We start from the raw sequence: 24119 nt of genomic DNA, 5'->3' as shown, positions 1-24119 counted from the left end.
TGGATCTATAATGTTACACCTGTAACTTGTGTGGCAGGTCGGTCCTGCGCTAATAGCAAAGTTTGAAATTACACTGTATTTCAGATATATTTCATTCATTAAACATACTATTTATGTAACTTTCAAATGAATACTGTAGAAAAATGAATAGAAAAAGAGTGATTTCTATCATAACGAGAACGAAATATTACATTTTTTTATCTGCGCAAGGTGTGTGTCTGCGCTAATAATAAATCTGGAAATTACTCTGATAACTTGAATATCTTTTATAAATCATATTAACTTTTACTTTGATTTACGATTACAGACTAAAACTATAGGGTTTTTTTACAAATCAAAATGGATCTATAATGTTACACCTGTAACTTGCTTGGCAGGTCGGTCCTGCGCTAATAGAAAAGTTTGAAATTACACTGTATTTCAGATATATTTCATTCATAAAACATACTATTTATGTAACTTTCAAATGAATACTGTAGAAAAATAAACAGAAAAAGAGTGATTTCTGTCATAACGAGAACGAAATATTACATTTTTTATCTGCGCAAGATGTGTGTCTGCGCTAATAATAAATCTGGAAATTACTCTGATAACTTGAATATCTTTTATAAATCATATTAACTTTTACTTTGATTTACGATTACAGACTAAAACTATAGGGTTTTTTTACAAATCAAAATGGATCTATAATGTTACACCTGTAACTTGCGTGGCAGGTCGGTCCTGCGCTTATAGCAAAGTTTGAAATTACACTGTATTTCAGATATATTTCATCCATAAAACATACTATTTATGTAACTTTCAAATGAATACTGTAGAAAAATTAATAGGAAAAGAGTGATTTCTGTCATAACGAGAACGAAATATTACATTTTTTATCTGCGCAAGATGTGTGTCTGCGCTAATAATAAATCTGGAAATTACTCTGATAACTTGAATGTCTTTTATAAATCATATTAACTTTTACTTTGATTTACGATTACAGACTAAAATATAGGGGTTTTTTTACAAATCAAATGGATCTATAATGTTACACCTGTAAACTTGTGTGGCAGGTCGGTCCTGCGCTAATAGCAAAGTTTGAAATTACACTGTATTTCAGATATATTTCATTCATTAAACATACTATTTATGTAACTTTCAAATGAATACTGTAGAAAAATGAATAGAAAAAGAGTGATTTCTATCATAACGAGAACGAAATATTACATTTTTTTATCTGCGCAAGGTGTGTGTCTGCGCTAATAATAAATCTGGAAATTACTCTGATAACTTGAATATCTTTTATAAATCATATTAACTTTTACTTTGATTTACGATTACAGACTAAAACTATAGGGTTTTTTTTACAAATCAAAATGGATCTATAATGTTACACCTGTAACTTGCGTGGCAGGTCGGTCCTGTGCTTATAGCAAAGTTTGAAATTACACTGTATTTCGGACATATTTCATTCATAAAACATACTATTTATGTAACTTTCAAATGAATACTGTAGAAAATGAATAGAAAAAGAGTGATTTCTGTCATAACGAGAACGAAATATTACATTTTTTATCCGCGCAAGATGTGTGTCTGCGCTAATAATAAATCTGGAAATTACCCTGATAACTTGAATGTTTCTCATAAACTATGTTAACTTAAACTCTTGCGCAGATAACAAATGTAATATTTCGTTCTCGTTATGACGAAAATCCCTTTTCTTTCTAATTATTTTCTACTCTGAAAACATTTATTAAGAAGTTACATAAATGGTATCTTTTAGAAAATATGTTTGAAATATCGACGTCATTTCAGGATTTGCTATTAGCGCAGGACCGACATCCCGCGCAGGATACAGATGTAACAAAATATTCATTTGGCAAAAGCTACAATTTCAGCCTGTAATCATAAAACAATGATAAAGTTAGCATGGTTTATGAAAGATATCATAGTTATCAGGATTATTTCCAGATTTTTTATTAGCGCAGGGCAAACACATCTTGCACAGATAACAAATGTAATATTTCGTTCTTGTTATGTTGGAAATCACGCTTCTTTCTATTTTTTTTCTACTCCGAAAACATTTTTATGAAGTTACATAAATAGTATCTTTTAGAATTGAAATATGTTTGAAATATCAACGTCAGTTCAGAAATTGCTATTAGCACAGGAACAACATCCCGCGCAGGCTACGGATGAAACATTATATTCAGATTTTCAAAAGCTACATTTTTAGATTGTAATCGAAAAACGAAGTAAAAGTTAAAATGGTTTATAAAAGATATTCTAGTTATTGGAGTAATTTTCAGACTTCTATTAGCGCAGGACACACATCTTGCACACCTACAAAATGTAAAATTTCGTTCACATTTTGAGGAATTTTATTAGTTATTCATTCTATTTATCTCACTATAAAACATTAAACAATTATATAAGTATAAAAGATCTGTAAGTTTGTCTTTTAATTCTGCTTATTTTTGTTTTATTTTTAATCTTGGCCATGTCAAGAGATATGCTCACGTCGGTAAAAAGAATTGCGCTTTTTCAATATGATGAAAAGAAAAGCGATATGGTGAAATGTGGTAAGTGTGTGGCAATTCAGTCTCTATATTCGGTATAAAATGACTGCGTGTGATCGAATGAAGTGAAATACTTTAGTTGTAAAAAGAATAGAGAGGACGATGTGGCTATCCGAAGGAAATCACACCTTCACGCATGTTTGAGTTTTATTGCATATTGTATCATATTGCAGGTATTGAAACCAGGTGACCGACTCCCATGAATTTAATGATGTTGAAATAAATTTATGACACATTTTTAAAACCAAGATTTGCAATATCAGTCTGTAATTATTAAACAATGTAAAAGTTAGCATGGTTTATGGCAGATATGCATATTATCAGAGTAATTTCCAGATTTTCTATTAGCGCAGGATCGACATCCCGCACAGGCTACGGCGTTTAAAAGTTAAAAAAAGTATAAAAATAAATAAAAAAATACTTGTGTTATTAAATATACTTGGGATATTTTGTATCATTTTAACGTTTTTTAACACCTATGACAAATGACTCTTAATACCGTCGTCAACAGAAATTTATAGGCCATAAACTACCAGGGACGTGAGAATCTCATTGAAATTACCGCATAAATACGCTCATTTGCTTTAAAAAATGATTTTCTTTTTCTTTACAAATTCACACCTTTACGCGTGCCTGATCACCGTCAGTTTTACAATTTTATGTAGGCCTACAAGTCTAACACTCTAATGATATTCAATTTTATCGGGAGATATCATCCATATGTTAAAAGCGCAGACTCATTTACCAAACGCGCAAGACAGTTGCCCTGCGCATATAAGAAATATATAAGGTTGCCCGATTTGGTAGCAGTTGGTAGTTTCCAGCCACAGATTCGAATTGGCCAGGGTCAAAATCTGTCATTAGAGATAAAACCTTGAAGTGAAGGCAGTTTTGATGTTTGAAATATTTGTTGATGTGAGTTTGTGATTAACAAGTTTAAGAATGGTATGTTGCAGAAATTCTGGCAGATGCGAATGTAAGCTTGATGGCATCATTTTCATATAACTGCTTGAAATGCATATATGCCACTATCAGCATTGAGCGTCTCGTGAACTGTCAAATGTCATATAGGCCTCACACAGTTGAAAATAGTGAAAAAAGTAATCGGTTGACAGGTATTTTTGTCCAGCTCTGCAAGTAATACTTGAAACTGAGTACAGAATGCAAGTGGCCATTTGTCTCTATCCATTCCCCTAACATTTTAAGGCCAGTTGGAGATATGGCTAATTTGGGCTGAAATGTCATGTATTTTCGCGGGCTGAAATTATCTTTCAGGTGGCTTGTGGATTTAAAAATCTATGCTTTGTATGAAGTTTACTATGTATTTTATTTCTTCTTCAAGTAAGATGTAAACCGGTATCTTTTTATTTTCAGGTCTGCATCTCGTAAGATATCGGAAGCCGTCTGACTTGGCCACATCGCTCGGAAGTCTGAAGTACTAGAAAAAACCGCCATCTGCTACCTTTACAAATCGTTGCGCAGATAACAAATTGGTTATTTGCGCTGCGCGATTTACCAAATGCGCATATTGGCTATATGCGCGTAACATAAATACCAGTACAATATTAACGTTTCACAAATATGAAACTTATCCATTCGTAACAAATGTGGCTAGTTGCAAAATTCGTAGTAAGTTTTCATTGTAGTAATCAATGCCAAATAAGGATAACCGCAATTGACACCCACTAGTATCAACCAATCACATTCCACGTGTACGGATTAGTACATTACATGGTAATTTTGGTTACCAAATAAGGAAACCTGAAATTGATTGTCACACGATGTGTATTGACGAATGTGTAAATGGACAACACGCGTTACGTTGCACTGATTGTTTCGGATAACCGACCCAATTTCAGGAAAAACTAATTACTACAGGCAGGAAGGTCTAATACGGGGAGTAGAAACTCCGTATAAATCAATACATTTATCTGTACTATGCTGTCGTCCATACCTGTAAATATCGACCAGTCATTAGCGATCGATATTTTGTTTTCGCCACTATCGATTAGCGCGTAATTAGCATATTACCTCATGTTAATCATGGAGCTATAACACTTATTGTTCAAAGGGTTTACCAGTCACATGTTAAGTGGCGATAATTAGATGATCAGAGATTGATCTAAAGGGATTCTGAAGCAAAAACAGCATGCGACTGCATGTGGTGATATGCTTAATTATTATGAATTAACTCGAGCTTACTTCCCTGAAGAAATATTTTACCACGTAACTTCAAACCTTTATCAAAGGGCCGATTTTTGTTGGATTTGAATAAAAAAAAATGGAAAATAACAGAAAGCTGACACTTTTCTTAATCTTGTAGAGCCATAATTATAATCATTGTTTATAATGTCAGATTTCTACATACAGAAACAAACATTCTTCTTGAACGTAAGGAATGTTTCAAACGAAATTGTTGTTTAAACTCCAAAAATTAGTTTAATAAATTTAATCTTAAAACTGATGTGTGAAAAACACAATGTATTTAAATTAAAATAACAATTTTTTTTTTTAAAAAAAAAGGCCGACAACGAAGTTACATTTAGTATTCCGAACTTTTTTTATTCTAAATACTCTGAATCAACAAGGCAAATATCATGTAAAAAACGACATCTTTCTCTCTGGGTAAGACAAGTCTAGATTTAGCCATTTTCACAGGGCAAAAAGTAACATTAATGTAGATATTTTCCATTTAAAAACAGATGCAGGCAATAATTTCATGGCAGAACGTTTGTTTTCAACAAAAAATTCAACAAATGCTTTCCCAGATTTTCATTGAAAGGACGAGTTAAACTGTAAGGCGTAAGTGTTTGAGTAATAGCAGAATAACCTACGGCATACGCTTCGATTGGACGACAGCATCAGATAAGATAAATGCCTGTTTCCAGTCCCCGTATCAGTTGTTCCAGCTACAGGTAAGTATACAACTTCTATAAATGTATAATATGTACAGTACAGTACTAAGGTACCAACATGATGATATTTTCTACTGTAGTGACAGTCTTACTGAGACGACAGTCTAAATAAAGAACTATTAAAATGGTTAGGTATATGTCATGTCATAACTTTTACTTATAAATGCGCTGTCGCTATGGTTATGTTTATGCATTATCACGAATCTGTCAAAAGTGAAACATTACATTTGCATTTTTGATATATGAGTTATAGATGTGTAGATATATGCTTCGTCAATTTAAATGTGGAAAAAAAATCGGGGGTGTAGATCTATCTGCCCATATCAACAGTCGCATTTTATTTTTTTTTTATAAAAAACGCACATATCAGTCACATATATTCTAATACATATTGTAACAGTGTCAGTGACTTTAAGAATCCGTCTTAATATTTGACTGTCACTGCATAGAAAATGCAATAGTTTTTACTGGTAGATTATAATATCGAAAACTATATACAGATACTAAATATAAATACAAAAATACATTATTTACAACTATGTATTGTTAAGCAGACTATTTCGTAAAGCAAATGCTTCGTACACAAATCTACTCAAATTTTTAAGTGCAGTGCTGTTTTTTGATTTCATCAGTTCATTAAACTTATATACACTTGGGTTTCTGTAAAAATATGGTCTAACATATAATCTTCTAATTGGCTGATAGGCCTCACAAATAAGTATGAAATGGTATTCATCCTCAATATCTCTTTTATTACAGAGTGCACAGTAGCGTTGATGTCATTCTGTTCTGTTCACTGCATATCTACCCGTTTCAATTCGAAGTTTATGAGATGCTAACCGCAATCTTGTCAAAGAGATGCGAAACTTATTAGGTAATAAACTCAAATAACTTTCATATGTGAGTGAGTCTTTAAAATTTTTATAAAGAAACATCGAGCTTTGATTGTTTATAACATTTTTCCATGTCTGTAAAAATACATCATACACTCTTTGTTTAAACAACAATGGAAAAGTTTTCAAGTTAACAACATTTGAATTATTCCATACATAAGAGAAACCAAAATTATCTAATAATGTTTTAATATCAGACGCCCAGTTTCTTCCATTTACTTTACCGATCATATTATACAACTCTTTGTACAAGGTATTTACAATAATATTATGAGATCTAAGTATCTTGCACCAAAACTTTATCATTCTTGTATATCTGTTTATATATAGGGGATATCTGCCTAGCTCTCCATATACAGCCATGTTACTTGTTGACTTTTTTACATGCAACAATTGTTTACAGAACTTTAAATGTATTCTCTCTATCTCTTTAGATTTAGAAAGACCCCAGATTTCACATGAGTAATTCAGTTTTGACCCAACAAAAGCATCAAAGAGCTGGCACACCGTCTTTGGTTTCAGGTGATATTGTTTTATTTTTGTAATTAATACATTAAGAGCTTTCAACCCTTTCCCAGCTAGATATTCTTGATTAAGCTCAAAATTTCCGGTGTAGTTAAATACAGTGCCAAGATAATTAAAGTTGTTAACAGTCTCTAAATCACTACCACCATAATTCCATCTTTCGTTTTGTCTAGTGTTTCCACACTTTCTAAAAACCATGACTTTAGTTTTATCTGTATTTACAGCTAATCCCCATTTATCACAAAATAATTTCAGCATGTCTAGGCTATTCTGCAGTTCCAGGGGTGTTTTACCAAAAATGACCATATCATCAGCAAACAACATCAATATAAAGGTAATATCATCTATAGACAAACCACATGTGTGGCCATTTTGTAAAAACAACTCTAAGTCATCTATAAACAGAGAAAAAAGTACAGGTGACATTATTGTACCCCCCGACAACAAAGTTGTAAGGGGGGGTATACTGGTTTCAGGTTGTCTGTCTGTCTGTCTGTCTGTCTGTCCGTCTGTCCGTAGACGCAATCTTGTGCGCTCGATGTCTCCTTATCCCCTTGACAGAATTTAATGAAACTTCACACAAGTGATCAGTACCAACAGTAGTTGTGCATGGGGCATGTTAGGTTCTTTTAGAAAAAAAATTTGCAGAGTTATGGGACTTTGTTTTTTTGTTACTATACTATATACATAGACACAATTTTGTGCACACCATCTCTCCTCATCCCCTTGACACAATTTAATGAAACTTCACACAAGTGATCAGTACCAACAGTAGTTGTGCATGGGGCATGTTAGGTTCTTTTAGAAAAAAAATTTGCAGAGTTATGGGACTTTGTTTTTTTGTTACTATACTATATACATAGACACAGTCTTGTGCGCACCATCTCTCCTGATCCCCTTGACACATTTTAATGAAACTTCACACAAGTGATCAGTAACAACAGTAGTTGTGCATGGGTCATGTTAGGTTCTTTCAGAAAAAAAATTTGCAGAGTTATGGGACTTTGTTTTTTTGTTACTGTACTATATACATAGACACAATCTTGTGCGCACCATCTCTCCTCATCCCCTTGACACAATTTAATGAAACTTCACACAAGTGATCAGTATCAACAGTAGTTGTGCATGGGGCATGTTAGGTTCTTTCAGCGACAAAAATTGCAGAGTTATGGGACTTTGTTTCTTGTTAACATACTATGTACATACAGTCTGCATATGCAATCTTGTGCATGCCTAATCTACCAAACCCTTACACACAATTTAATGAAACTTCACACAAGTGATCAGTACCAACCCTAGTTGTGCATGGTGCATGTTACATTCTTTTAGATAAATATTCTGCATAGTTATGGGACTTTGTTTTTTGTTACTTTACTGTATACATACAGTCTATATACATACAGTCCACGTAATTATGCAATCTTGTGTGCGTCAAATTGCAATGTATTGTGTCAGTGCATGCGGGGGGTACATTCATCACCTTTAGTGATAGCTCTCGTTTCTCCCTGTTTTAGACCAACAGCACATTCAAAAAATTCTGAATATGATTTACATCCTTGTACACATGATTTAACTTTGGTATACATACTTCTGATAATATTAAGCATCTTCCCTTTGAGACCCAGCTTATGTAATTTGAACCAGAGCCCGTTTAAATATATACTATCAAAAGCCTTTTTTAGATCAATAAAAGCGCAATATAGGCGACCTTTATCGTTAAGGACTTTCTGAATAATGGCATTTAATACAAAAATTGCATCAACTGTACATCTTCCAGACCTGAATCCAAACTGATTGTCACTGAGGACATTATTTTCCTCTATCCAGGTATTTATCCTAGCATTTAAAACACCAGTAAAAAGTTTTGCTAGACAACTAAGAAGGGTAATACCTCTATAGTTGTTTACATCATGTATATCATTTTTCTTATATATGGGTACAATAATGCCCTCAGACCATTGATCAGGAAATTGACCTGAATTCAATACAGCATTAAACAGGTCTAACAAATGCCCATTTATGATATCATAAGACTCTATAAAATACTCGTTTAACAGACAGTCAATACCACATGATTTATTCCTTTTCAATACATTGATTACAGATTTTATTTCATCTAATGTAATAGGTTTATCAAGCTCTTCAAATATAGCGTCATCCGGGTCAAAATCACCAGAAGAACAAAAAGCTTCCGCTTCTGGTACTGTTGTACCGGACAGATCAGCATTTAAATTTGAAAAATACTCAAAAAACTCGTTTAGTTTAATGTTACCCTGTTTAGATTTCCTCTTTGAAAATAGATTCCAAAAGTCTTTAGTTTTTTTATGCCGAAGACGTTCAATTTGCTTTAGTTTCGTATGTTCATATTTTCGTTTCTTTTTTCTAACTATCAGCTTATATGCTGCTCTAGCATTGCACATATTGACCCTGTTGTGATCTGATTTACATGTATTAAATTGTTGCAGAGCTGCTGTGTATACTGACTTCGCTGTAATACAATCATCATCGAACCAGTCTGCTTTTTTACACAGTCTATTTGGGTTATCGTAACTAGGTGCTTTATTACCCGATTTCCCCTCCTTAGCAAACAATGGATCGGCTGCACTTCTTATTATGTTAGTAAACATATTAATGCTATTATTTACAGATTCTTTACTAGAAATGTCAACATTTTGCACCACGTTATTTAGCTCTGGTAACATAGAAATTAGTTTATTTCTAAAAGCATCTTTTAACATATCATTCCAAATAAAATGTTTACGACTATCATTTTGCTCGTCGCTATTACTAGGTCTATCAAAATTGCCACAAATGATATCAAAAGACAAAGGCGCATGATCAGACCATTCATTAAATTGCCCGACTCGAAAATCTTTAACAATTTGCAGGGGTGTAAAATTCCACTCGCCCGCTCGCATTGGCGAGTTAAAGTCTGAGTAGGACAAGTGGACCTCGCTGTATACTCGACCGATCAGGCGAGTGGTTTTTTACGTCCTTACTTTACCAAAATTCAGAAATTACAACTCCAAAACGTCAACAAACTTTGAGATGGTTCAGTCGCTACCTGGATTGACTGGAATTTACCCGCGAATCGTAAAGATATCAAAACGTCATGCCGGTAATTTTCCATTCCACAAGCATATGTGACCTATCGTATTAAATATCTAATTTACGTAGACACGTACACAAAAACCGTGCGTAGTGCATTCATTTTTTAACATTTTCGCTTCAAGTTTCCAACACCTCTTGAGAAATAATAATATTTGAATTCTATAATGATCTTAATAAGATATCGACAGGAATATAGGCAAAATTCTATAAAAACGGTCGAATTTTCATATAATCATTTGTAAAAATTCAAACAGTGCGATCTTAGTTACTTATTTCTTTCTAAAAGTAAATAAATGATGAATACTCTGGGCATAAAATTCAGACTTTTGACCAGAAAGAACAAAAAACCAAAGGGGTCTGGCACATGAGTGGATTAAGTTTAATGGCTTATATTTGAGTCCTAGAGCAATAATTATGTAAAAAATCATACTAATATAACTACTCCATAGACAAGGGTTTTTACCCCGCTGAAGCTATGTTTTCAACTACTTTCTTTACATGGCCAGGAAAAAAATATTATCAGCTATTTTCCCATTCAAACATTGCATTCAGTTATTTAAATGAATCAACTTTTAAAATTACCTCAACATATTTTCATATATTTATCTGTTTTTCGACAATTCGACATCATACCAAACAATACACAGAGCGAATGCGAAGTCTAACAACATCTAAGATTTCTCAAACGGAGTATTCTTTTTGACACTGGTGGCAGCAGCCACCAAAAACTAGATCAGGTGAGCAATACAAGGCCTTCAGGGCCCTCTTGTTTGTTTTGTTTTGTTTTGTTTTCCTGCCAATCTTCCAGACTGCTGAGAAGGAGATGCTGCTTCAAAAGATTGGCAGAGTTGCTTTTTGTTACAGCTGCCAAGGCCTTACAGATCCCTTAACTATTGATCAAGACTTATCATCGTTGCCATCGAGGATAATCCGGTGTCTATATATCCGCTAGATGAAAAACGTGTGGAAGTGACTGGTCTACAATTCTGCGCCGGCAGTGTTTAGATGAAGGTTGTTCCTTTGTGTTTTGAGAGATGGTAATCAGGGATTGTAAGGATTTTATTTCTTTCAGGTCCACAGCCTGCCAATGACAACTGACTGTATGTGTCCCGTCCATACATGCAGTCGGCAGGATTTTCTTTCAGTGTCAAGACCTGCCTAGGACCACCTCTATGAGGTAGGCAGGATTTCTTTCTTTTTTCAGATTTCAAGGCCTGGCAGATCCCTTAACTGTTGATCAAGACTACTTGCGTAACCTTCGAGGACCCGGTGTCAATATGTCCGCAAGATGGGAAGCGTTAATGGGGGTAACTGGTCTACAATTCTCGCCGGTGGGTTGCTAGATGATAGTTGTTCCTTTGTTGAGAGAGACGGAAATCAGGGATTGCAAGGATTTCTTCTTTATTTCAGGACCATACCCTGCCCAGGTCTTCTAATGCATGTTTTACTTGGACGGAACATACATTGGGCAGGATTTTATTTCTTTCAGGTTCAAGGCCTGCCAGGAACGGGCAGGATTTTCTCTTTTTCAGATTTCCTTTGAATTTTTGCCTTCCATTACCAGGACAGGCCAGATTGTCAGATTTGTTTTTCATGTAGCTCACTTCTGCAGTATTAAATTCTTGCCTTATTAATTAATAAGTAACTTTAACATAAAATAATTTCAAGTTCAGTTTTTCCTGTTTTGGCTTTTTTCTAATTACAAGCTTGGGAGCCAGAGACTCTGTATTCCCATGGAAATGTGAAATGGTGCCAGTACTTTAGTAGGGACAGTGAGGGGCCAAACACGGTGCAAGTCCTTCTGTATGTTCCCTGCCTTCAATCTTCTAGACCTCTACTGCTGGTGCCTTCTGTTCAGAAGTATATTCTCTTTAAGGTAATTAATAGTTATGAATATTTGTTCTCAGAATTTGCACTAAAATGTTAAATATCGTTGTCATAATAATAATTTAAAAAAAAATAGAATAAATCTGCAGGTTTTTAAATTTTCTTCAGCTAAACAGTTAAATGGATAGAAATTTCTTCAGCGAAACAGTTAAATGGATAGAAATTAAGCCTAATTTCTTATTTTCTCAGCTGGTAACTGTATGAAGATAAATTAAATTCAAGACAGAGATGCTGGTATAAGAAACAGTTTATCAACAAATAGCTTTTTCAGAAGAAAAATATTTAAGCACAAACTGCACTTTATATCCTTATTGATTATAATGATAGAATTTGAGTACATGCTTTATAAATTATATGTTTGAGGTTTCATGAAAGTATAACATTAATTACTTTTTGAATTACTTTTTTTACATTATTTACAACACTTTTCCGTAGAGTATGACTCCAAAACAAATAATTTGGTCCATCAGGCTTTTAATTTTTGGTTAAAAACAAATGGCTGTCAAAATAGAAAATAATACATAATTGCGTAGTAAGAAAAGCATATCTTTCATTATGGCACATGACTTTATACAGACAGAACCATAATGGGAGGTAATGAAATCAGTGGATTTATTAATACTGTTAACTATTTTGAATCTGATGTTCAAAGCTGTGATAAATATATAGAGAAAATTTGTTTGTTTTATTGTAAGATCGAAATATATTTCACCGAGTGAACACTATAATGCAATATTTTCACAAGTGGTGCATTTTTAATGGTTTTAACCAAATTATATTCAGTTTGCCCGCGCAACGTCACGTGCATCGCACCTTAACATGATAATGTTGTGACGTCAGGATGTCTTTGTAGAAAAACTATAAATAGTTCTATTACGTTTTCCGATTTCTGTGACATTTTATTATGATAAAATGTAAATATTTATAATCCTTTTATTATTTATAACATATTTACCTTTACTGAAGAATATTTTTCAAGGAATTTCTTATCATTTATAATTCCTATCATTTCGCATTCAAATGTAGTTCCATACCAGTGAAAAATAAAAATGATATTTTCGCTGTTTGAAACAGTGAAAATATCAATTTTATTTCACTGATAAATTTCAGTATTTCACAGAAGAGTATAAAATAAAAGAAAACCATCATTGATAACAGAATTTAACTAAAAAGTAACATGTTTTATGTTTATAACAAAAATGCAGCAGCTACAGCATGGTCATAGTGGTCCCTCAAACAGAACTTGGTAAAATTCCACACACTAAAAGATGACATTAAGATTAAGTGCAGTGTACATGAACCATAACTAAACTTTGCTTACTTAATAAAGATATTCCCTGTGGAAATTATGCCTGAAACTTTTGAAAATAATTAAATTTCTCATGACATTGTGTGTTTGAGAACCGAGTTAAATCTTAATTACAGTGCTGGACACTATTGATCCTGCCTTTGCAACCACTGCAGATCATGATCATGGAGTCTGATCATGACCAGCACTATTCGTCATTCAGTCAGTATCTTTTTTGTAAGCACCCCTTTTAACAGTTAATGGTACTGTCCAGATTGGACGATGGACAAGTTCTATATAGAAATTGGAGCAGGGTAAGGGTTAAGGAACTGCAGTGTGCATAAACCGTAACTCCTGCAAACACATTATTCATGGTAGTTCCTGACATTGCTTTTACTTTTTGCATACATTTCATTTAGTTTTGGCGCAGACAGTGTTCGGAGAGACTGGCAAAAATGACTGATAATGATGAATAAAACTACAACAACAACAATTAAGCAAAACAGACCAGATAACTCAGATGCTGAACTGCCAGTAGCTGCTGGAAATGTGGGACAGAGTTAGCATTGAATAACTTTCAGCTGGATCTTGTCTGGAGCTTTCTGGAGTTCATTTGAACTACATCTGTACAGTCAACACTATAATTCAGGTAACATGAATGTTTAAGTTACACATTGCAGGAATAATGAATCTCTTTAATGATTGAGTGCTGAAAAAAGACAAAAAGTCGCAAATGGCAAGGCAGGTCAGCTGATTGATTGACATTTTAAGCCCCTCTCTTATTTGTTTTGAATCAACAAATGGAATTTACAAGGAAATATTCACTGTCGTTCTCTAATCACTTACGAATTAATATGTATGTTGTAATGCACTTTTCACATTTACAATTAATAGTTATCAATGTTTTACAACTAGTTGAAAGCTTTGCTGTAATAGCAATGCCAAGAACAATAAACAACTTATTTCAGGCTGGTGAGTCTGTGATTGGTTCTACACCAAGAAATGAGGAGACTTCTTTGTTCTGATGTCTGCCATCACTCTACTGTCCTGAGAATCACCATAGCGATGACCTAGGTGTCAGAACAGGAACCAGAACATACCTTATTGAAAACCTAGACATTCTCATTTTTCCAGTAAGTTACCTGTATATTAGTTTTGCCAGGGAGAATAGGACTTTCTTAATTACATATTCAAAATGAAAGCTACATTGCAGCTTTGCCAAGCTAATTATTTGCCAGGATTAGTTTTAGATGGGAAAGTTATATCGACAGTGTCGATCGAAAATCCCGAAAAATAAAAAGGTGGTTTTCAGGAGAGGCAAAAAACTAATTTTTAGTGTTTTTCCTATACGGCATTTTCTATTTTCCTCATTATTTGGTATTTCTTCATGTTTCACCCCTTTCCCATTAGCTAATTCACCCCAGATTTGGAGAGAATGTGCGCGGGAAAAAGCTAACATTATTAGAAGAAAGAAAAAAATAGGCATTTTCATTATTCGGGATTTTCGATCGACTGTCGATATTATACATTGAAAATATTATATATGTGAGAAAATTAAGTGAAACGGTTAAAAGAACTATCAAACACAATGGATCCCAAGAGGTTGCAAGAACTTAAAAATGGAATTGCACACCTTGAGGAAATGAAACAATTGTTTAAATCATTAAATGTGTGTACCGGTACATATATTGAATTACAGATCTGTCATAGGATTCATGGAGGTCATAGCCAACATAATACAGATGCCCCTGTTCTTAAGATTCATTCCTGCAAACCAAGACCAAGCTGATGGATAAAGTATCGGCTGATTCATGTAAGTTCTACAGAAATCCACTGTGTTTTTAGCTAGACTATTCAAAGAATAAGGAGGGCTATTGCACTTGCCTTGGCCTTACGCGTCGGTGTTAAGGCTTTATGTAGTTCAATATTTTCTGCGTTAATTAATATTCAATTAAAACTTGCTGTACTGGCTAGTACTGATAATGTTCAATAGTATGTTAGGCCTTGTAACCCCACCTGCAGTATTGTCAGAATTATGCACCTTTTTATCCCCCCGCCAAAGGCGAAGGGGATATTAGAAATGCTCCCAGTCCGTCCGTGCGTCTGCAACGATCTTTGTCCGGAGCATAACTCCAAAAGTACTGGAGGGATTTTCTTCAAACTTCATACACTGATAGAACACATTGGGAGGAAGTGCAGTGTGCAAGAACAATAACTCTACCTTGCCTATTTTTTGAGTTATTCCCCTTTATCATATTTTCTTAAAACATTTTGTCCGGAGCATAACCCCAAAAGTACTGGAGGGATTTTCTTCAAACTTCATACACTAATAGAATGCACTGGAAGGAAGTGCAGTGTGCAAGAACAATAACTCTACCTTGCCTATTTTTTGAGTTATTCCTCTTTATCATATTTTCTTGAAATAAATTTGTCCGGAGCTTCTTCATGCATGGAGGGATTTTGATATATCTTGGCACAAATGTTTACCACCACGAGGCGGAGTGTCACGCGAAAGAACCAGGTCCCTAGGTCTAAGGTCAAGTTCACACTTAGAGGTCAAAGGATACAAGAACAAAAACTTTGTCCGGAGCATTTCTTCTTCATGCATAGAGGGATTTTGATATAACTTGGCACAAATGTTCACCACCACGAGACGGAGTGTAATGTGCAAGATCCAGGTCACTAGGCCTAAGGTCAAGGTCACACTTAGAGGCCAAAGATCAGATACAAAAATGACTTTGTCCGAAGCATTTCTTCTTCATGCATGGAGGGATTTTGATGTAACTTGGCACAATTATACACCATCATGAGACGAAGTGTCATGCGCAGTTCCCTTCTTTAGAATTACTTCCCTTTGTTGTTACTTTAAAAAGCTTTTATTGCAACTTTTTCATTACTAGTCATAGGGAAAAACCAAGACCACTTTTCTGTAGTACAACATGCATGCTACATCCAATTTTTTTTTTTTTTTTTTTTTTTAAAGATTAACTTCCCTTAGTTGTTACTATAAATAACTTATATTGTAACATTTTTAGCTCAACTATTCGAAGAATAAGTAGAGCTATCCTACTCGCCACGGCGTCGGCGTCACACCCTGGTTAAGTTTTTCGTACCAGTCCACATTTTTAACCAGGTTTTCAACGAAAACCTGAGTTATTAGATTGGGGTAGATGTCGGTCGGGCGGGTGGGCGGGCGGCAGCGGCGTCAAACTGGCGTTTCCGGTCAATAACTTTTGTTTCGGTAAAGATATTTGAATAAAACTTGGTATGTATGTAGCTTATATCAAGACAAAGGCTGGGATTGATTTTGGGGTTTCTGGGGTCAAGGTCAAGGTCACTGTTACTTAAAGTAGAAAAAGGGTTTCCGGTCAATAACTTAACTTAGGAATGAGCTATCATGATGAAACTTGGTGTATAGAAAACTTATATAAAGTTGTAGCTTGGGATTGATTTTGGGGTTTCTGGGATCAAGGTCAAGGTCATTGTTACTAAAAATAGGGTTAGGTTAGGGTTAGGGTTAGCATATCTTCTACATGCATGGAGGGATTTTGATGAAAGTTGGCACAATTGTTCACCATCATGAGACGGAGTGTCATGCGCAAGAACCAGGTCCCTAGGTCTAAGGTCAAGGTCACACTTAGAGGTCAAAGGATACAAGAATGAAAACTTTGTCCGGAGCATATCTTCTTCATGCATAGAGGGATTTTGATGTAACTTGGCACAATTATACACCATCATGAGACAAAGTGTCTTGCACAGTTCCCTTCTTTAGAATTACTTCCCTTTGTTGTTACTATAAATAGCTTTTATTGTAACTTTTTCATTACTAGACGTAGGGAAAAATCGAGACCACTTTTCTGTAGTACATCATGCATGTTACATCCAATTTTGAGGTGTTTTTTTACCAATCTCTACCTGGTAAGGATTTCTGTGTGGACTTAAAAAAAAAAAATTTGTATTTTTTTTTTTTTTTTTTTTTTTTTTTTTTTTAAAGATTGACTTCCCTTAGTTGTTACTATAAATAACTTATATTGTAACTTTTTTTATAATTGACCGTAGGGAAAAACCAAGACCACTTTTCTGTGGTACAACATAGTTGTTACTTTCTAATTTTAGGTGTATTTTAAGGTATCTCTATCTGGTAAGGAGTCTTTTTGTGGACTTAGAAAAACAAAAGAATTACAATGATTACTAAACAACCACAAAATTAAAATTACATCTGCAAATACAGGTGCTAGAGTAAAGAAATTTGCTGTGACGTGCATATATTGTGACATTCTGGCACTCTTGTTTCTTCTTATGAAAAGTGTTGAAAACCTGGTTTCGTGGCATTGCCGCGTTTCTTGTGACAAAGTCTTTTGAGATAAAGCTTTGAAACTTTCAACACTTGTTTACCATCACCATGTCCAGGTATAGGCAAGAGTACATAACTCTGTCAAGCATTTTGACTGAATTATGGCCCCTTTTGACTTAGAAATCTTGGTTAAGTTTTTCGTACCAGTTCATATTTTGACAAAGTCTTTTGAGATAAAGCTTTGAAACTTTCAACACTTGTTTACCATCACCATGTCCACTTGTAGGCAATACATAACTCCATCAAGCATTTTGGTTGAATTATGGCCCCTTTTTGACTTAGAAATCTTGGATATGTTTTTCGTACCAGTCCACATTTTGACAAAGTATTTTGAGATAAAGCTTTGAAACTTTCAACACTTGTTTACCATCACAATGTCCAGTTGTAGGCAAGAGTACATAACTCCATCAAGCATTTTGACTGAATTATGGCCCCTTTTGACTTGGAAATCTTGGTTAAGTTTTTCGTACCAGTTTATATTTTGTGTAAAGTGTTTGACATATGGCTTTGAAACTTTTATATCTTATTCAGTATAATAGTCTCTATCAGTAGGCAAGAGTACGTAACTCTCTCGTCTTTTGGCTGAATTATGGCCCTTTTTGAACTTGGAAATTGGTTCTGTTTTGTATATGTCCATGTTTTGTCAAGACTATTTGACATATGCCTTTTAAACTTTAAACACTTGTTTATCATTATGATTTCCATCTGTAGGCAAGAGTACATAACTCTGTCAACTATTTTGACTGAATTATGGCCCTTTTTGGACTTGGAAATTAGTTAAATTTTTCATATAAGTCCATGTTTTGCCTAACATATAACTTAACATATTTGCCATCATGGTCACACATTGCCATTTAGTGCAAGACTTATCGAAATCCACAAATACAGGAACATTTTTTGTTTAATCCATTTTTTTGTTTAGTCTGAAAATCTATGGAAATATTTTGACCCCATTCTTCAATCAATTCTTCGAATAGTCGAGCGCACTGTCATCCGACAGCTCTTGTTATGATTGCCCCTAGGGAAAAAACAAGACCACTTTTCTGTGGTACAACATAGATGTTACTCTCCAATTTTAAGTGTATTTTATTATATATAAGGTACCTCTACCTGGTAAGGAGTTTTTTGTGGACTTTAAAAAACAAAAGACTTACAATGATTACTAAACAACCACAAAATTAACATTCCATTTGCAAATACAGCTGCTAGAGTAAAGAAATTTGCTTTGACGGGTATATATTGTGACATTCTGGCACTCTTGTTCCCTATTAGCTTTCCATTCTGTCTTTTTACAGTAGCCATATAGAAAAACATCATAGCTATACTCTTCATGAAAATTAATAAAATTAATAGCAGTAAACCGCCTAATTACTGACTTATTCTTTCTTCCACATCTTAAAACCCCTGATGCGGACCACAACTAAACGGTTCTTCAAAGCTTTCCCCAAAATTAATACTTTCAGACACTAACTTGCCAGGAACTTTAGCCTTCAATTATGATATGCCCAGTGGGGGGATTAGCCATGTGTAACATGGCTCTTGTTTATTTAGAAATTAGATTAAAAATTTTATGATGAAGTCCAGTATCTTCATTACATAAGATTATTCATTTGACAGGGATCACTTTTGGCAGATACTATTATGAGATTAATTCCCATTTGCCTTGAATCAATGAGATTTTTGACAAAATGAATGGGATTTTTTCTTTTTATAATGAGATTTTATATCGGTCGACAGCTTTTATTACACGGAAAAGCAAACATCTGTTTATTTGTAAGAACAATTATCTTGTAAATAAACAGAACAGTTCCTTTCAGAGACACCATTTACAACTCTAAAATTCAGTGCCAGGAATTGCTGAAATTATAGGTTGTGAAAATTGTAACTAAGTCTTGGGTCCACAGGCATTTTTCCCCTAATGATTTTACTTCATGGCTGCTTTGTCAAAGTTGAAGTTCAGTTATGTTTTAATCTGTCTGGACATGAAACACTTCCATTAGGCCAAAACAATTCTAAAGTCAAACTTATTTATAACCCTACCCTCAACCATTTCGTTTGGAAATTCGGACGTTCAGCGTTTTTTATGAAGGGACTTCATCGGGGGTTTCTCCACCATCTTGTTATTCCCATCGCTATTCATCCGCGCGAATGGAGGCAGAAAGTTTGGCCTTCCAAATGCTTAAATTTCTGTTTCAGTGGTATTTTGAAACATTGCGAAAACATATTATTTTTGTCTGGCAGTCATAATCATCGGACGCTCTATGGAGATAAAAGCGAAATTCAAGCGCCTAAATGAACGTCATACGAAAAGTAAGTAACGGCAAGACCGCATTGCAGCGAAAAGTTGCAATTTCGGCAAAAGATCTACGGCCGCGCGGATGCGATTTTTAAGCACATTTGAGCAAAATTTATGCGATTTTCACCAAAATAATGCGAGAATATCGCGAAATCGCAGCCAAAAGTGATCCCTGATTTGATACTTACTTACTGTACCACTACTTGCTCATAGTGACATTGTATATTATTGTGACTAGATGCAGAACCCTCCCTGCTATTACTTGAAACAGATTATACTGATTCAAGGTGGTGTCCAACATCATAATCTGCATCAGTGGTGTTAATCACGCCAGTGATAGCTCAAGTTTCCTCAGTTATGCCTGTTTTTTCGCTATTCAGCATCAGAGTAGTCAAGTGCGTTGTCTCCTATGATAGCTCATGAACATATTTTTTTTTCATAGCTGGACTTGCTGTTGGAGGTAAAATGCATTGTTTGCATGAGAATTTCAAGTAAAAAAATATTTTGATAGTGTTCAAATTGTAGATTTTCAATCATTTCCTGATTTATTTACCTATATTGAAAACCTGACTTGTTGTACAGGTGAGCACTTGGAATGTTTTCATCTGGTAGGAAAATGAAGGTCGCAATGATATCTTTTAAAGAAATATTTTTACATGCCCAAAAGGGACATATGTTATACCCTAGGTCCGTCAGCAGTTCCGTGTCTGCTGTGTAACTCTTGAACCCCTTAAAGGATTTCAAAGAAACTTGACATAAATGTTAACCACACCAAGATGACATGTAGAGCGCATGTTTTGGATGTCTCGCTTCAAGGTCAAGGTTACACTTGGGGGTCAAAGGTCATATCAGATTGTTTCCTGTTCGCTCTGTAACTCTTGAACTGCTGGAAGGATTTCAAGGAAACTTGGCACAAATGTTCACCACACCAAGACAACATGCAGAGAGGGTGTTTCCAATGAGTCACTTCCAGGTCAAGGTCACATCAGATTGTTTCGTGTCCACTCTGTAACTCTTGAACTGCTTGAAGGATTTCATGAAAACTTGGCACAAATTTTCACCACACTGAGACGACATGCAGAGCGCATGTTTCGGATGATGACTCACTTCAAGGTGAAGGTCACACTTGGGGGTCAATGGTCATATATGACTGCTTTGTGTATATTGCTCTGCATTGCAGTGCTCTTGGTTTTATTTGGCAGATCCCATTTTTGTTCACTTGCAATAAATATTTTTTTTGGAATTATTTCCCTTTTATGTTGCTATAAATAGCTTATTTTGAAACTTTTTTTATTATTTATTGCGTCAAATTGCAATGTACTGCGTCAGTGCATGCAGGGGGGGGGGGGGGGGGGGGGGGGGGGGGGGGGGGGGGGGGGGGGGGGGGGGGGGGGGGGGGGGGGGGGGGGGGGGTACATTCATCACCTTTAGTGATAGCTATAGTTTTAGTTAGACTATTCTTAGAATAGGTAGAGCTATCGGACTAGCTCAGCTGTGCGTTGATGTCGGTCAGGTTTCTGCCGAGGCCGCAGTATCGCGAGAATCTTGTGTAAAAAATATGAATGTCGCACTAAAATTGGTCCAGAAGTGTCAGTTGTTGCGTTACGATAATTTCGGGTATGAATGTCCATATGGGACTACCGGAACTGGGTACGAATCATACTGTATTAGAATAGAAGAGTTTCCTGTAAAAACTTCATTTTGATCAACAATGAACAATTTTAAGCTACATTTCTATATCTGCAAACAAGAAAAGCATTCAGTGTAATGATTAACAGACTGAAGTACTTCATGTAGCTTCATAAAACCTCGCAGAACACACAAACCCGGTGTTGTTAATCGTTTTCCACCCACTTCTCGGCAGGTGAAATTGAAAGTGTGTCCGTTGGCTGCTTAAAATCTGTCAACCATTCCACATTTATTGCCTGAAAAATTGAAAATGCGCCACAAAATCAAACTACAAGGGTGCGGAAAATTTGAATGAAGCCAAGAAGAAAAATGACTCCAAATCACAGGAGAGTTGATTTAAAGAGTATTAATGGTTGGACTGAAATAAAGACTTCAGTTTTAATAGTGATGTTACTGTCTTATTTTATTAACATATGGTCAAAAGTTGTTGTCCCTAAGATTTTGAAAATGTCCCCACATTTTTAATACCAAGGGGACATTTTTTGTCCTCGGCAGAACCCTGTGTCGGCATCATGATTTGGTTAAGTTTCTGTACGTATTAAAGCTGGTATCGCGTCATTGGTTAAGGTTTTTGATAAAGTCCTGTATCTCTGTTATTATCAAAGCTTTTGACATGAAACTTAAAATAGTTATTTACTCTCAAGAGTCTACACCAGGAGAAAAAACTCCCATTAATCTGTTTGAATTTTGACAGAGTTATGCCCTTTTTTAACTTGGTTAAATTTTTGATAAAGTCAAATAACTCTCGTTACTATTGACACTTTTGACTTGAAACGTTAAATAATTATTTACTATCAAAGTTGACAGCGGGAGAAACAATCCCTATAACTTTGGTTTGAATTTTGACAGAGTTATGTCCCTTATTAACTTGGAATTTTTTGGTTAAAGTTTTATAAAGTTTTTACTGGCAAAGCGCTTGTTAATGCAAGCTAGCAGCTCGTGCAAGAATATTTATAAATACTTTTAAAACAGAAAACAACAAACGTGCTTATACTTTTATTTGCAAATTGAGTAACCATTTGGGCCCAGTTGTTTGAAACTCTTAACAGGCAATTGGTTAACTTTTAGGGTTATATTTCGTCATTTTAGAAGACTTGGTATACATTGAACATACGAGGAAAGGATTATGAACACAAAAGTTTTTACGGTAAAATCAAAACTTTATAATAATATATATATATATAATGTTTTCCACATGTGGGCCACAGACTAATATTTTGAATCAAAATCTAACCGGCTCTGTTTGTTAATCGTGTATCAATTTTCTTGCATTATTTCAGTTGTGTCCCTTGCTTGAAGCTGCTTCCCATGGAATTTTTTCACGAAGTCATTGACTGTCGACGTGGCATGAAGACGGAATGTACTGATCAGACCAAGTTTCTCCGCTGTTTCCGGGCAGCCAATGGAAGAGCCGAGAATACCATTTGCGAGTCAAGTGTTGAATAGCACAGATTCCAACATTGTTTCTCTCTGGTCAGAAAAAAAAATCAGGGAATAACTTATCAATGGATATATATCCTGTCTGTTAGTAATGATTGATCACAGACTGAATGCTACCATGGGTCTACTGGCAAGCTGGAAAGATACAAAGATAAAGATAATTTATTAAACTTACTGAACAGGACATTGGAGAATTTTCAGTTGTGAAAGTGAAATAGACATTAAAAATATTAAGATCAAGTGCAAATTTGATGGTTCATGATTGACATTAACACTTACTGAATGTAACATTAAAGGATGTTCAAATGTGACAGTGAAATAGACATTAAACATTAAAGATCAAGTTGTGGTTTAAGATAAAATACTGAAAAGATCAACACCAGCATGTTAACAGTAATGTTACAATTTATTTTATGGCATTTAGAACCCTAGCATTGATATTGTACTGTAACCAACGTTCTCTATCTTTGCTCCATCGTGCACACATGAGACATTGTAATTGACAAGATCCTCGTTAGTTAGCTTTCAGTGTCTTCTAATAATTTTGGCATAAACACTGCTGTAACATCAGTAAGTTGATCAATGGTCAATGGCAAAATAACACCAGTTGGCTCAGTTTCGACTCTGTGTGTACACTCACAACCAAGGCTGTCTTGGTATTAAAATTTGAAGTGTTATTTTCGTTATTGTATTCGTCACTGACCATAATCTTTGCTCAGTCATGTGCCTGGTTTTGAAACATTGCCCAGTGTGACATGCTAAATGCCACCAATTCTTGTGTGAGTAAAAGCACTTTTCCTTTTTACACGCCGGTCTGAAAGTATGGTGTATTACGTGAACACCTGTGGTGGGCAGGTGGCATCCACAGCATGGTGGCTCTTTAAGTCAAACAGTTACCATCCGATCTTCACCAAACTTTCTGACAATGTTTGTGGGCATAATATCTCGGCCAAATTAAGCATTAGGCCAAGTTAGATGACAGGCGTATATTGTGATAGTCTGGAACTCTTGTTTCTTGAAACTGTCGTTGAATAAGGACCAACTCATTCATTCATTCATAGTGCATTTGATCCAATAATAAAAACAATCACCATTCCAAACATGCCACCAATGGGTAGTACAGGCCGATTTCAACTTCTGAAAAAAAGAATGGAACAAAG

The 24119-nt window shown here is 34.9% G+C and overlaps 1 long non-coding RNA gene across 1 annotated transcript; it reads left to right on the top strand.

Moving 5' to 3' along the window:
• The first annotated feature begins 6214 nt into the window (after positions 1-6214).
• LOC123564392 (uncharacterized) lies at positions 6215-22935 on the top strand. Its single transcript, XR_008369471.1, has 8 exons — positions 6215-6350; positions 6804-6891; positions 7150-7228; positions 11712-11881; positions 13600-13829; positions 14149-14313; positions 14880-14993; positions 22800-22935. It is a non-coding gene; the product is annotated as an uncharacterized LOC123564392 (long non-coding RNA).
• The last annotated feature ends 1184 nt before the right edge of the window (positions 22936-24119 follow it).

This window comes from Mercenaria mercenaria, unplaced genomic scaffold (assembly GCF_021730395.1).
Source record: "Mercenaria mercenaria strain notata unplaced genomic scaffold, MADL_Memer_1 contig_4505, whole genome shotgun sequence".
Taxonomy (NCBI): Eukaryota; Metazoa; Mollusca; class Bivalvia; order Venerida; family Veneridae; genus Mercenaria; species Mercenaria mercenaria.
This window is presented reverse-complemented; position numbering and strand designations above follow the sequence as displayed.